The sequence below is a fragment of the Carica papaya genome, chromosome 5 (genome assembly GCF_054855325.1).
Source record: "Carica papaya isolate Zhongbai chromosome 5, ASM5485532v1, whole genome shotgun sequence".
Taxonomy (NCBI): Eukaryota; Viridiplantae; Streptophyta; class Magnoliopsida; order Brassicales; family Caricaceae; genus Carica; species Carica papaya.
In genome coordinates, this window is record NC_142313.1 from 30,105,105 (window position 1) to 30,118,194 (window position 13,090).

The window sequence follows — 13,090 nt, forward strand, 5'->3', positions numbered from 1 at the left end:
ATATTAGGACGAGAATGAGAGGTGAAGGGTGAACGCACAAGGAAACAAATGACAGGAGGGGGAAGAAAGGAGAAGGAGTGTATGTATTTGCAGCGCGAAAGTGAACAGGTGCGATCATACCAGCACTAAAGCTCCGGATCCCATCAGAACTCCGCAGTTAAGTGTGTTGGGGCGAGCATAGTACTCGGATGGGTGACCACTTGGGAAGCCCTCGTGTTGCACCTATTTTTCTCGGATGGGTTGTTAGACGTTACGCGCGAATAGAATTATAAACCGCTGGTTCATTTACAAAGATGAGTCACGGTGCCGGGGCATATTACTTGATATTAGAATGAGAAAGAGAAATGCAGAGTGCACGCACAAGGAAACAAATGACGGGATGGGGGATGGGAGGAGAAAGAGTGTATGTATTTGCAGTGCAGAATGAAACATGAGGGATCATACCAGCACTAATGCAACGGATTCTATCAGACCTCCGCAGTTAAGGGTGCTTGGGCGAGAAAAGTACTCGGATGGGTGACCTCCTGCGAAGTCCTTATATTTCACCCATTTTCTTGGGAGGTCCTCGTGTTGCACCCATCTTTTTGCAGATGATTCTTTCGACTTTATGCGCGACTTGATTTATGGTCCGCAGGTTTATTCGCAAATGTGAGTCACGGCGCCGTGGCATTTTACTTGATATTAGAACGAGTACGGGAGGTGCAGTGCACACGCACAAGGAAACAAATGACGGGAGGAGGAAGAAAAGAGAAGGAGTGTATGTATTTGAAGCGCAAGATTAAACAAGTGGCATCATACCAGCACTAATGCACTGGATCCCATCAGAACTCTGCAGTTAAGCGTGCTTGGGCGAGAGTAGTACTCGGATGGGTGACCTCTTGGGAAGTCCTCGTATCGCAACAATTTTTTTTTCAGATGGGTCGTTCGACGTTACGCGCGACTGGAACTATGGTCCGCTGATTTATACGCAAATGTGAGTCAAGAATCAGGGGCATTTTAATCGATATTAGAACGAGAAGGAGAGGTGCAGTGTGAACGCATAAGGAAACAAATGATGGAAGGGGGGGAGGGAAGAAGGAGTGTATGTATTTTCAGAACGAAATTAAACAGGTGCGGTCACACCAGCACAAATGCACCGGATCCCATCAGAACTCCGCAGTTAAGTGTGTTTTGACGAAAGTAGTACAATGATGGGTTACCTCCTGGGAAGTTCTCGAGTTGCACCCATTTTCTTTTTTTCAGATGTGCCGTTTGACGTTACGCGCGACTTTAATTATGGTCCTCAGATTTATTCGCAAATGTGAGTCACGGCGATGTGGTATTTTACTTGATATTTGAACGAGAACGAGAGGTGCAGTGCGCACGCACAAGGAAACAAATGATGGGATGGGGAAGAACGGAGAAGTAGTTTATCTATTTGCAGCGCAAAATTAAGCCGTTGCGATCAAACCAGCACTAATGCACCGTATTCCATCAGAACTCCGCAGTTAAGTGTGCTTGGGCGAGAGTAGTACTCGGATGGGTGACCACCTGGGAAGCCCTCGTGTTGTACCTATTTTTTTTCGGATGGATTGTTCGACGTTACGCGCGAAGGGAATTATAAACCGCTGGTTCATTTGCAAAGATGAGTCACGGTGCCGGGGCATATTACTTGATATTAGAACGAGAAAGCGAGATGAAGAGTGCACGCACAAGGAAACAAATGACGGGAGGGGGGATGGGAGGAGAAATAGTGTATGTATTTGCAGTGCAGAATGAAACATGAGGGATCATACCAGCACTAATACAACGGATTCTATCAGAACTCCGCTGTTAAGGGTGCTTGGGCGAGAAAAGTACTCGGATGGGTGACCTCCTGCGAAGTCCTTATATTTCGCCCATTTTCTTGGGAGGTACTCGTGTTGCACCCATCTTTTTGTAGATGATTCTTTCGACGTTACGCGCGACTTGATTTATGGTCCGCAGGTTTATTCGCAAATGTGAGTCACGGCGCCGTGGCATTTTACTTGATATTAGAACAAGTACGGGAGGTGCAGTGCGCACGCACAAGGAAACAAATGACGGGATGAGGAAGAAACGAGGAGTGTATCTATTTGAAGCGCAAAATTAAACAAGTGGCATCATACCAGCGATAATGCACTGGATCCCATCAGAACCCTGCAGTTAAATGTGCTTGGGCGAGAGTAGTACTCGGATGGGTGACCTCTTGGGAAGTCCTCGTATCGCAACAATTTTTTTTCAGATGGGTCGTTCGACGTTACGCGTGATTGGAACTATGGTCCGCTCGTTTATACGCAACTGTTAGTCAAGAATAAGGGGCATTTTAATCGATTTTAGAACGATAAGGAGAGGTGCAGTGTGAACGCACAAGGAAACAAATGATGGGAGGGGGGGAGGGAAGAAGGAGTGCATGTATTTTCAGCACGAAATTAAACAGGTGCGGTCACACCAGCACAAATGCACCGGAACCCATCAGAACTCCGCAGTTAAGTGTGCTTTGGCGAAAGTAGTACAATGATGGGTTACCTCCTGGGAAGTTCTCGTGTCGCACCCATTTTCTTTTTTTCAGATGTGTCGTTCGACGTTACGCGCGACTTTAATTATGGTCCGCAGATTTATTCGCAAATGTGAGTCACGGCGCCGTGGCATTTTACTTGATATTTGAACGAGAACGAGAGGTGCTGTGTGAACGCACAAGGAAACAAATGATGGGATGGGGAAGAACGGAGAAGTAGTTTATCTATTTGCAGCGCAAAATTAAGCCGTTGCGATCAAACCAGCACTAATGCACCGTATTCCATCAGAACTCCGCAGTTAAGTGTGCTTGGGCGAGAGTAGTACTCGGATGGGTGACCTCCTGGGAAGTCCTCGCGTCGCACTAATTTTTTTTTCAGACAGGTCGTTCGACGTTACGCGCGACTGGAACTAGGGTCCACTGGTTTATACGCAAATGTGAGTCAAGAAGTAGGGGCCATTTAATGGATATTAGAACGAGAAGGAGAGATGCAGAGTGCACGCACAAGGAAACAAATGTCGGGAGGGGGGATGGAGGGAGAAAAAGTGTATGTATTTGCAACGCAGAATGAAACATGAGCAATCATACCAGCACAAATGCAATGGATTCTATCAGAACTCCGCAGTTAAGGGTGCTTGGGCGAGAAAAGTACTCGGATGGGTGACCTCCTACGAAGTCCTTATATTTCACCCATTTTCTTTGGAAGTCCTCGTGTTGCACACATTTTTTTGCAGATCATTCTTTCGACGATACGTGCGACTTGAATTATGGTCCTCAGGTTTATTCGCAAATGTGAGTCACGGCACCGTAGATTTTTACTTGATATTAGAACGAGCACGGGAGGTGCAGTGCGCACGCACAAGGAAACAAATGACGGGATGGGGAAGAAAGGAGAAGGAGTTTATGTATTTGCAGCGTAGAATTAAACGGTTGCGATCATACCAGCACTAATGCACCGGATCCCATCAGAACTCCGCAGTTAAGTGTGCATGGGCGAGAGTAGTACTCAAATGGGTGACCTCATGGGAAGTCTTCATGTCGCACCAATTTTTTTTCAGACGGGTCGTTCGACGTTACGCGGGACTGGAACTGGGGTCCGCTTGTTTATACGCAAATGTGAGTCAAGAATCAGGGGCATTTTAATCGATATTAGAACGAGAAGGAGAGGTGCAGTGTGAACGCACAAGGAAACAATTGGTGGGAGGGGGAGGGAAGGAGAAGGAGTGTATGTATTTTCAGCACGAAATGAAACAGGTGCGATCATACCAGCACTAATGCAATGGATTCTATCAGAACTCCGTAGGTAAGGGTGCTTGGGCGAGAGTAGTACTAGCATGGGTTACCTCCTGCGAAGTCCTTATATTTCACCCATTTTCTTGTGAAGTCCTCGTGTTGCACCCATTTTTTTGCAGATAATTCTTTCGACGTTACGTGCGACTTGAATTATGGTCCTCGGGTTTATTCGCAAATGTGAGTCACGGCGCTGTAGCTTTTTACTTGATATTAGAACGTGAACGGGAGGTGCAGTGCGCACGCACAAGGAAACAAATGACGAGAGGGGGAAGAAAGGGGAATGAGTTTATGTATTTGCAGCGCGAAATTAAACAGGTGTGATCATACCAGCACTAATGCACCGGATCCCATCAGAACTCCGCAGTGAAGTGTGCTTGGGCGAGATTAATACTTGGATGGGTGACCTCCTGGGAAGTCCTCGTGTTGCACAAATTTTTTTTCAGACTGGTCGTTCGACGTTACGCTCGTCTGGAACTTGGGTACGCTGGTTTATACGCAAATGTGAGTCAAAAAGCACGGGCATTTTAATCGATATTAGAACGAGAATGAGAGGTGCAGTGTGAACGCACAAGGAAACAATTGACGGGATGGGGAATAAAGGAGAAGGAGTGTATGTATTTGCAGCGCGAAATTAAACAGGTGCGATCATACCAGCACTAATGCTCCGGATCCCATCAGAACTCCGCAGTTAAGTGTGCTTAGGGGAGGGTAGTACTCGGATGGGTGACCACTTGGGAAGCCCTTGTGTTGCACCTATTTTTTTTCGGATGGGTTGTTCGACGTTACGCGCAAATGGAATTATAAACCGCTGGTTCATTTGCAAAGGTGAGTCACGGCGCCGTGGCATTTTACTTGATATTTGAACGAGAACGAGAGGTGCAGTGCGCACGAATAAGGAAAGAAATGACGGGAGGGGGGATGGAAGGAGAAAGAGTGTATGTATTTGCAGTGTGGAATGAAACGTGAGGGATCATACCAGCACTAATGCAACAGATTCTATCAGAACTCCGCAGTTAAGGGTGCTTGGGCGAGAAAAGTACTCGGATGGGTGACCTCCTGCGAAGTCCTTTTATTTCACCCATTTTCTTGGGAGGTCCTCGTGTTGCACCCATCTTTTTGCAGATGATTCTTTCGACTTTATGCGCGACTTGATTTATGGTCCGCAGGTTTATTCGCAAATGTGAGTCACGGCGCCGTGGCATTTTACTCGATATTAGAACGAGTACGGGAGGTGCAGTGCGCACGCACAAGGAAACAAATGACGGGAGGAGGAAGAAAAGAGAATGAGTGTATGTATTTGAAGCGCAAAATTAAACAAGTGGCATCATACCAGCACTAATGCACTGGATCCCATCAGAACTCTGCAGTTAAGCGTGCTTGGGCGAGAGTAGTACTCGGATGGGTGACCTCTTGGGAAGTCCTCGTATCGCAACAATTTTTTTTCAGATGGGTCGTTCGACGTTACGCGCGACTGGAACTATGGTCCGCTGATTTATACGCAAATGTGAGTCAAGAATCAGGGGCATTTTAATCGATATTAGAACGAGAAGGAGAGGTGCAGTGTGAACGCACAAGGAAACAAATGATGGAAGGGGGGGAGGGAAGAAGGAGTGTATGTATTTTCAGCACGAAATTAAACAGGTGCGGTCACACCAGCACAAATGCACCGAATCCCATCAGAACTCCGCAGTTAAGTGTGCTTTGGCGAAAGTAGTACAATGATGGGTTACCCCCTGGGAAGTTCTCGTGTTCCACCCATTTTCTTTTTTTCAGATGTGCTGTTCGACGTTACGCGCGACTTTAATTATGGTCCTAAGGTTTTTTCGCAAATGTGAGTCAAGGCGCCGTGGCATTTTACTTGATATTTGAACGAGAACGAGAGGTGCAGTGCGCACGCACAAGAAAACAAATGACGGGAGGGGGAAGAAAGGGGAATGAGTTTATGTATTTGCAGCGCAAAATTAAACAGGTGTGATCATACCAGCATTAATGCACCGGATCCCATCAGAACTCTGCAGTTAAGTGTGCATGGGCGAGATTAGTACTCAGATGGGTGACCTCTTGGGAAGTCCTAGTGTCGCACAAATTTTTTTTCAGACGGGTCGTTCGACGTTACTCGCGTCTGGAACTAGGATCCACTGGTTTATACGCAAATGTGAGTCAAGAAGCAGGGGCATTTTAATCGATATTAGAACGAGATGAGGAAGAAAGGGGAAAGAGTGTATGTATTTGCAGCGCGAAATTAAACAGGTGCGATCATACCAGCACTAATGCTCCGGATCCCATCAGAACTCGGCAGTTAAGTGTGCTTAGGGGAGGGTAGTACTCGGATGGGTGACCACTTGGGAAGCCCTCGTGTTGCACCTATTTTTCTTTGGATGGGTTGTTCGACGTTACGCGCGAATAGAATTATAAACCGCTGGTTCATTTACAAAGGTGAGTCATAGTGCCGTGGTATATTACTTGATATTAGAACGAGAAAGAGAGATGCAGAGTGCACACACAAGGAAACAAATGACAAGAGGGGGGATGGAAGGAGAAAGAGTGTATGTATTTGCAGTGCATAATGAAACATAAGGGATCATACCAGCACTAATGCAACGGATTCTATCAGAACTCCACAGTTAAGGGTGCTTGGGCGAGAAAAGTACTCGGATGGGTGACCTCCTGCGAAGTCCTTATATTTCACCTATTTTCTTAGAAAATTCTCGTGTTGCACCCATTTTTTTGCAGATGATTCTTTCGACGTTACGCGCGACTTGAATTCTGGTCCTCGGGTTTATTCGCAAATGTGAGTCACGGCACCGCAGCATTTTACTTGATATTAGAACGAGCACAGGAGGTGCAGTGCGCACGCACAAGGAAACAAATGAAGGGAGGAGGAAGAAAGGAGAAGGAGTTTATGTATTTGCAGCGCGGAATTAAACGGGTGCGATCACACCAGCACTAAAGCTTCAGATCCCATCAGAACGCCGCAGTTAAGTGTGTTTGGGCGAGAGTAGTACTCGGATGGGTCACCACCTGGGAAGCCCTCGTGGTGCACCTATTTTTTTTTCGGATGGGTTGTTCGACGTTACGCGCGAATGGAATTATAAACCGCTGGTTCATTTGCAAAGGTGAGTCACGGTGCCGGGGTATATTACTTGATATTAGAACGAGAAAGAGAGATGCAGAGTACACGCACAAGGAAACAAATGACGGGAGGGGGGATAGAAGGAGAAAGAGTGTATGTATTTGCAGTGCAGAATGAAACATGAGGGATCATACCAGCACTAATGCAACGGATTCTATCAGAACTCTGCAGTTAAGGGTGCTTGGGCGAAAAATGTACTCGGATGGGTGACCTCCTGCGAAGTCCTTATATTTCACCCATTTTCTTGGGAGGTCCTCGTGTTGCACCCGTCTTTTTGCAGATGATTCTTTCAACGTTATGCGCGACTTGATTTATGGTCCGCAGGTTTATTCGCAAATGTGAGTCACGGCGCCGTGGCATTTTACTTGATATTAGAACGAGTACGGGAGGTGCAGTGCGCACGCACAAGGAAACAAATGACGGGATGAGGAAGAAAAGAAAAGGAGTGTAGGCATTTGAAGCGCAAAAGTAAACAAGTGGCATCATACCAGCACTAATGCACTGGATCCCATCAGAACTCTGCTGTTTAGTGTGCTTGGGAAAGAATAGTACTCGGATGGGTGACCTCTTGGGAAGTCCTTGTATCGCAACAATTTTTTTTTAGATGGGTCGTTCGACATTACACGCAACTGGAACTATGGTCAGCTGGTTTATACGCAAATGTGAGTCAAGAATCAGGGGCATTTTAATCGATATTAGAACGAGAAGGAGAGGTGCAGTGTGAACGCACAACGAAACAAATGATGGGAGGGGGGGAGGGAAGAAGGAGTGTATGTATTTTCGGCACGAAATTAAACAGGTGCGGTCACACCAGCACAAATGCACCGGATCCCATCAGAACTCCGCAGTTAAGTGTGCTTTGGCAAAAGTAGTACAATGATGGGTTACCTCCTAGGAAGTTCTCGTGTTGCACCCATCTTTTTGCAGATGATTCTTTCGACTTTATGCGCGACTTGATTTATGGTCCGCAGGTTTATTCGCAAATGTGAGTCACGGCGCCGTGGCATTTTACTTGATATTAGAACGAGTACGGGAGGTGCAGTGCGCACGCACAAGGAAACAAATGACGGGAGGAGGAAGGAAAGAGAAGGAGTGTATGTATTTGAAGCGCAAAATTAAACAAGTGGCATCATACCCGCACTAATGCACTGGATCCCATCAGAACTCTGCAGTTAAGCGTGCTTGGGCGAGAGTAGTACTCGGATGGGTGACCTCTTGGGAAGTCCTCGTATCGCAACAATTTTTTTTCAGATGGGTCGTTCGACGTTACGCGCGACTGGAACTATGGTCCGCTGATTTATACGCAAATGTGAGTCAAGAATCAGGGGCATTTTAATCGATATTAGAACGAGAAGGAGAGGTGCCGTGTGAACGCACAAGGAAACAAATGATGGAAGGGGGGGAGGGAAGAATGAGTGTATGTATTTTCAGAACGAAATTAAACAGGTGCGGTCACACCAGCACAAATGCACCGGATCCCATGAGAACTCCGCAGTTAAGTGTGTTTTGACGAAAGTAGTACAATGATGGGTTACCTCCTGGGAAGTTCTCGAGTTGCACCCATTTTCTTTTTTTCAGATGTGCCGTTTGACGTTACGCGCGACTTTAATTATGGTCCGCAGATTTATTCACAAATGTGAGTCACGGCGATGTGGCATTTTACTTGATATTTGAACGAGAACGAGAGGTGCAGTGCGCACGCACAACGAAACAAATGATGGGATGGGGAAGAACGGAGAAGTAGTTTATATATTTGCAGCACAAAATTAAGCCGGTGCGATCAAACCAGCACTAATGCACCGTATTCCATCAGAACTCCGCAGTTAAGTGTGCTTGGGCGAGAGTAGTACTCGGATGGGTGACCTCCTGGGAAGTCCTCGCGTCGCACTAATTTTTTTTTTCAGACGGGTCGTTCGACGTTACGCGCGACTGGAACTAGGGGCCACTGGTTTATATGCAAATGTGAGTCAAGAAGCAGGGGCATTTTAATCGATATTAGAACGAGAAGGAGAGATGCAGAGTGCACGCACAATGAAACAAATAATGGGAGGGGGGGTGGAGGGAGAAAAAGTGTAAGTATTTGCAGCGCAGAATGAAACATGAGCAATCATACCAGCACCAATGCAACGGATTCTATCAGAACTCCGCAAGTTAAGGGTGTTTGGGCGAGAGTAGCACTAGGATGGGTGACCTCCTGCGAAGTCTTTATATTTCACCCATTTTCTTAGGAAGTCCTCGTGTTGCACCCATTTTTTTGCAGATGATTCTTTCGACGATACGCGCAACTTGATTTATGGTCCGCAGGTTTATTCGCAAATGTGAGTCACGGCGCCGTGGCATTTTACTTGATATTAGAACGAGTACGGGAGGTGTAGTGCGCACGCACAAGGAAACAAATGACGGGATGAGGAACAAAAGAGAAGGAGTGTATGTATTTGAAGCGCAAAACTAAACAAGTGGCATCATACCAGCACTAATGCACTGGATCCCATCAGAACTCTGCAGTTAAGTGTGCATGGGCGAGAGTAGTACTCGGATGGGTGACCTCTTGGGAAGTCCTCGTATCGCAACAATTTTTTTTCAGATGGGTCGTTCGACTGGAACTAGAGTCCGCTGGTTTATACGCAAATGTGAGTCAAGAAGCAGGGGTATTTTAATCGATATTAGAACGAGAAGGAGAGGTGCAGTGTGAACGCACAAGGAAACAATTGATGGGAGGGGGAGGGAAGAAGAAGGAGTGTATGTATTCTCAGCACGAAATGAAACAGGTGCGATCATACCAGCACTAATGCAACAGATTCTATCAGAACTCCGTAGGAAAGGGTGCTTGGGCGAGAGTAGTACTAGCATGGGTTACCTCCTGCGAAGTCCTTATATTTCACCCATTTTCTTGGGAGGTCCTCGTGTTGCACCCATCTTTTTGCAGATGATTCTTTCGACGTTACGCGCGACTTGATTTATGGTTCGCAGGTTTATTCGCAAATGTGAGTCACGGCGCCGTGGCATTTTACTTGATATTTGAACGAGTACGGGAGGTGTAGTGCGCACGCACAAGGAAACAAATGACGGGATGAGGAACAAAAGAGAAGGAGTGTATGTATTTGAAGCGCAAAACTAAACAAGTGGCATCATACCAGCACTAATGCACTGGATCCCATCAGAACTCTGCAGTTAAGTGTGCATGGGCGAGAGTAGTACTCGGATGGGTGACCTCTTGGGAAGTCCTCGTATCGCAACAATTTTTTTTCAGATGGGTCGTTCGACTGGAACTAGAGTCCGCTGGTTTATACGCAAATGTGAGTCAAGAAGCAGGGGTATTTTAATCGATATTAGAACGAGAAGGAGAGGTGCAGTGTGAACGCACAAGGAAACAATTGATGGGAGGGGGAGGGAAGAAGAAGGAGTGTATGTATTCTCAGCACGAAATGAAACAGGTGCGATCATACCAGCACTAATGCAACAGATTCTATCAGAACTCCGTAGGAAAGGGTGCTTGGGCGAGAGTAGTACTAGCATGGGTTACCTCCTGCGAAGTCCTTATATTTCACCCATTTTCTTGGGAGGTCCTCGTGTTGCACCCATCTTTTTGCAGATGATTCTTTCGACGTTACGCGCGACTTGATTTATGGTTCGCAGGTTTATTCGCAAATGTGAGTCACGGCGCCGTGGCATTTTACTTGATATTTGAACGAGTACGGGAGGTGTAGTGCGCACGCACAAGGAAACAAATGACGGGATGAGGAACAAAAGAGAAGGAGTGTATGTATTTGAAGCGCAAAACTAAACAAGTGGCATCATACCAGCACTAATGCACTGGATCCCATCAGAACTCTGCAGTTAAGTGTGCATGGGCGAGAGTAGTACTCGGATGGGTGACCTCTTGGGAAGTCCTCGTATCGCAACAATTTTTTTTCAGATGGGTCGTTCGACTGGAACTAGAGTCCGCTGGTTTATACGCAAATGTGAGTCAAGAAGCAGGGGTATTTTAATCGATATTAGAACGAGAAGGAGAGGTGCAGTGTGAACGCACAAGGAAACAATTGATGGGAGGGGGAGGGAAGAAGAAGGAGTGTATGTATTCTCAGCACGAAATGAAACAGGTGCGATCATACCAGCACTAATGCAACAGATTCTATCAGAACTCCGTAGGAAAGGGTGCTTGGGCGAGAGTAGTACTAGCATGGGTTACCTCCTGCGAAGTCCTTATATTTCACCCATTTTCTTGGGAGGTCCTCGTGTTGCACCCATCTTTTTGCAGATGATTCTTTCGACGTTACGCGCGACTTGATTTATGGTTCGCAGGTTTATTCGCAAATGTGAGTCACGGCGCCGTGGCATTTTACTTGATATTTGAACGAGTACGGGAGGTGTAGTGCGCACGCACAAGGAAACAAATGACGGGATGAGGAACAAAAGAGAAGGAGTGTATGTATTTGAAGCGCAAAACTAAACAAGTGGCATCATACCAGCACTAATGCACTGGATCCCATCAGAACTCTGCAGTTAAGTGTGCATGGGCGAGAGTAGTACTCGGATGGGTGACCTCTTGGGAAGTCCTCGTATCGCAACAATTTTTTTTCAGATGGGTCGTTCGACTGGAACTAGAGTCCGCTGGTTTATACGCAAATGTGAGTCAAGAAGCAGGGGTATTTTAATCGATATTAGAACGAGAAGGAGAGGTGCAGTGTGAACGCACAAGGAAACAATTGATGGGAGGGGGAGGGAAGAAGAAGGAGTGTATGTATTCTCAGCACGAAATGAAACAGGTGCGATCATACCAGCACTAATGCAACAGATTCTATCAGAACTCCGTAGGAAAGGGTGCTTGGGCGAGAGTAGTACTAGCATGGGTTACCTCCTGCGAAGTCCTTATATTTCACCCATTTTCTTGGGAGGTCCTCGTGTTGCACCCATCTTTTTGCAGATGATTCTTTCGACGTTACGCGCGACTTGATTTATGGTTCGCAGGTTTATTCGCAAATGTGAGTCACGGCGCCGTGGCATTTTACTTGATATTTGAACGAGTACGGGAGGTGTAGTGCGCACGCACAAGGAAACAAATGACGGGATGAGGAACAAAAGAGAAGGAGTGTATGTATTTGAAGCGCAAAACTAAACAAGTGGCATCATACCAGCACAAATGCACTGGATCCCATCAGAACTCTGCAGTTAAGTGTGGATGGGCGAGAGTAGTACTCGGATGGGTGACCTCTTGGGAAGTCCTCGTATCGCAACAATTTTTTTTCAGATGGGTCGTTCGACTGGAACTAGAGTCCGCTGGTTTATACGCAAATGTGAGTCAAGAAGCAGGGGTATTTTAATCGATATTAGAACGAGAAGGAGAGGTGCAGTGTGAACGCACAAGGAAACAATTGATGGGAGGGGGAGGGAAGAAGAAGGAGTGTATGTATTCTCAGCACGAAATGAAACAGGTGCGATCATACCAGCACTAATGCAACAGATTCTATCAGAACTCCGTAGGAAAGGGTGCTTGGGCGAGAGTAGTACTAGCATGGGTTACCTCCTGCGAAGTCCTTATATTTCACCCATTTTCTTGGGAGGTCCTCGTGTTGCACCCATCTTTTTGCAGATGATTCTTTCGACGTTACGCGCGACTTGATTTATGGTTCGCAGGTTTATTCGCAAATGTGAGTCACGGCGCCGTGGCATTTTACTTGATATTTGAACGAGTACGGGAGGTGTAGTGCGCACGCACAAGGAAACAAATGACGGGATGAGGAACAAAAGAGAAGGAGTGTATGTATTTGAAGCGCAAAACTAAACAAGTGGCATCATACCAGCACTAATGCACTGGATCCCATCAGAACTCTGCAGTTAAGTGTGCATGGGCGAGAGTAGTACTCGGATGGGTGACCTCTTGGGAAGTCCTCGTATCGCAACAATTTTTTTTCAGATGGGTCGTTCGACTGGAACTAGAGTCCGCTGGTTTATACGCAAATGTGAGTCAAGAAGCAGGGGTATTTTAATCGATATTAGAACGAGAAGGAGAGGTGCAGTGTGAACGCACAAGGAAACAATTGATGGGAGGGGGAGGGAAGAAGAAGGAGTGTATGTATTCTCAGCACGAAATGAAACAGGTGCGATCATACCAGCACTAATGCAACAGATTCTATCAGAACTCCGTAGGA

General features: G+C 46.5%; 1 non-coding gene and 23 pseudogenes across 1 annotated transcript; all 24 read left to right on the forward strand.

Moving 5' to 3' along the window:
- Positions 1 to 106: 106 nt before the first annotated feature.
- On the forward strand, positions 107 to 225 carry LOC148262159 (5S ribosomal RNA). Its single transcript, XR_015820594.1, has one exon. It is a non-coding gene; the product is annotated as a 5S ribosomal RNA (ribosomal RNA).
- A 560-nt stretch (positions 226 to 785) lies between these two features.
- On the forward strand, positions 786 to 903 carry LOC148262160 (5S ribosomal RNA; annotated as a pseudogene).
- Positions 904 to 1,108: 205 nt separating this feature from the next.
- LOC148262161 (5S ribosomal RNA) lies at positions 1,109 to 1,227 on the forward strand (annotated as a pseudogene).
- Positions 1,228 to 1,436: 209 nt separating this feature from the next.
- On the forward strand, positions 1,437 to 1,555 carry LOC148262162 (5S ribosomal RNA; annotated as a pseudogene).
- An 880-nt stretch (positions 1,556 to 2,435) lies between these two features.
- On the forward strand, positions 2,436 to 2,554 carry LOC148262163 (5S ribosomal RNA; annotated as a pseudogene).
- A 209-nt stretch (positions 2,555 to 2,763) lies between these two features.
- On the forward strand, positions 2,764 to 2,882 carry LOC148262164 (5S ribosomal RNA; annotated as a pseudogene).
- A 561-nt stretch (positions 2,883 to 3,443) lies between these two features.
- Positions 3,444 to 3,562, forward strand: LOC148262165 (5S ribosomal RNA; annotated as a pseudogene).
- Positions 3,563 to 4,121: 559 nt separating this feature from the next.
- On the forward strand, positions 4,122 to 4,240 carry LOC148262166 (5S ribosomal RNA; annotated as a pseudogene).
- Positions 4,241 to 4,445: 205 nt separating this feature from the next.
- On the forward strand, positions 4,446 to 4,564 carry LOC148262167 (5S ribosomal RNA; annotated as a pseudogene).
- A 561-nt stretch (positions 4,565 to 5,125) lies between these two features.
- Positions 5,126 to 5,243, forward strand: LOC148262168 (5S ribosomal RNA; annotated as a pseudogene).
- A 204-nt stretch (positions 5,244 to 5,447) lies between these two features.
- LOC148262169 (5S ribosomal RNA) lies at positions 5,448 to 5,566 on the forward strand (annotated as a pseudogene).
- Positions 5,567 to 5,775: 209 nt separating this feature from the next.
- LOC148262170 (5S ribosomal RNA) lies at positions 5,776 to 5,894 on the forward strand (annotated as a pseudogene).
- A 162-nt stretch (positions 5,895 to 6,056) lies between these two features.
- On the forward strand, positions 6,057 to 6,175 carry LOC148262171 (5S ribosomal RNA; annotated as a pseudogene).
- Positions 6,176 to 6,735: 560 nt separating this feature from the next.
- Positions 6,736 to 6,854, forward strand: LOC148262172 (5S ribosomal RNA; annotated as a pseudogene).
- An 884-nt stretch (positions 6,855 to 7,738) lies between these two features.
- Positions 7,739 to 7,857, forward strand: LOC148262173 (5S ribosomal RNA; annotated as a pseudogene).
- Positions 7,858 to 8,063: 206 nt separating this feature from the next.
- LOC148262174 (5S ribosomal RNA) lies at positions 8,064 to 8,181 on the forward strand (annotated as a pseudogene).
- A 204-nt stretch (positions 8,182 to 8,385) lies between these two features.
- LOC148262175 (5S ribosomal RNA) lies at positions 8,386 to 8,504 on the forward strand (annotated as a pseudogene).
- Positions 8,505 to 8,713: 209 nt separating this feature from the next.
- On the forward strand, positions 8,714 to 8,832 carry LOC148262176 (5S ribosomal RNA; annotated as a pseudogene).
- A 564-nt stretch (positions 8,833 to 9,396) lies between these two features.
- On the forward strand, positions 9,397 to 9,514 carry LOC148262177 (5S ribosomal RNA; annotated as a pseudogene).
- A 548-nt stretch (positions 9,515 to 10,062) lies between these two features.
- LOC148262178 (5S ribosomal RNA) lies at positions 10,063 to 10,180 on the forward strand (annotated as a pseudogene).
- Positions 10,181 to 10,728: 548 nt separating this feature from the next.
- LOC148262179 (5S ribosomal RNA) lies at positions 10,729 to 10,846 on the forward strand (annotated as a pseudogene).
- Positions 10,847 to 11,394: 548 nt separating this feature from the next.
- LOC148262180 (5S ribosomal RNA) lies at positions 11,395 to 11,512 on the forward strand (annotated as a pseudogene).
- Positions 11,513 to 12,060: 548 nt separating this feature from the next.
- On the forward strand, positions 12,061 to 12,178 carry LOC148262181 (5S ribosomal RNA; annotated as a pseudogene).
- A 548-nt stretch (positions 12,179 to 12,726) lies between these two features.
- Positions 12,727 to 12,844, forward strand: LOC148262182 (5S ribosomal RNA; annotated as a pseudogene).
- Positions 12,845 to 13,090: the final 246 nt, after the last annotated feature.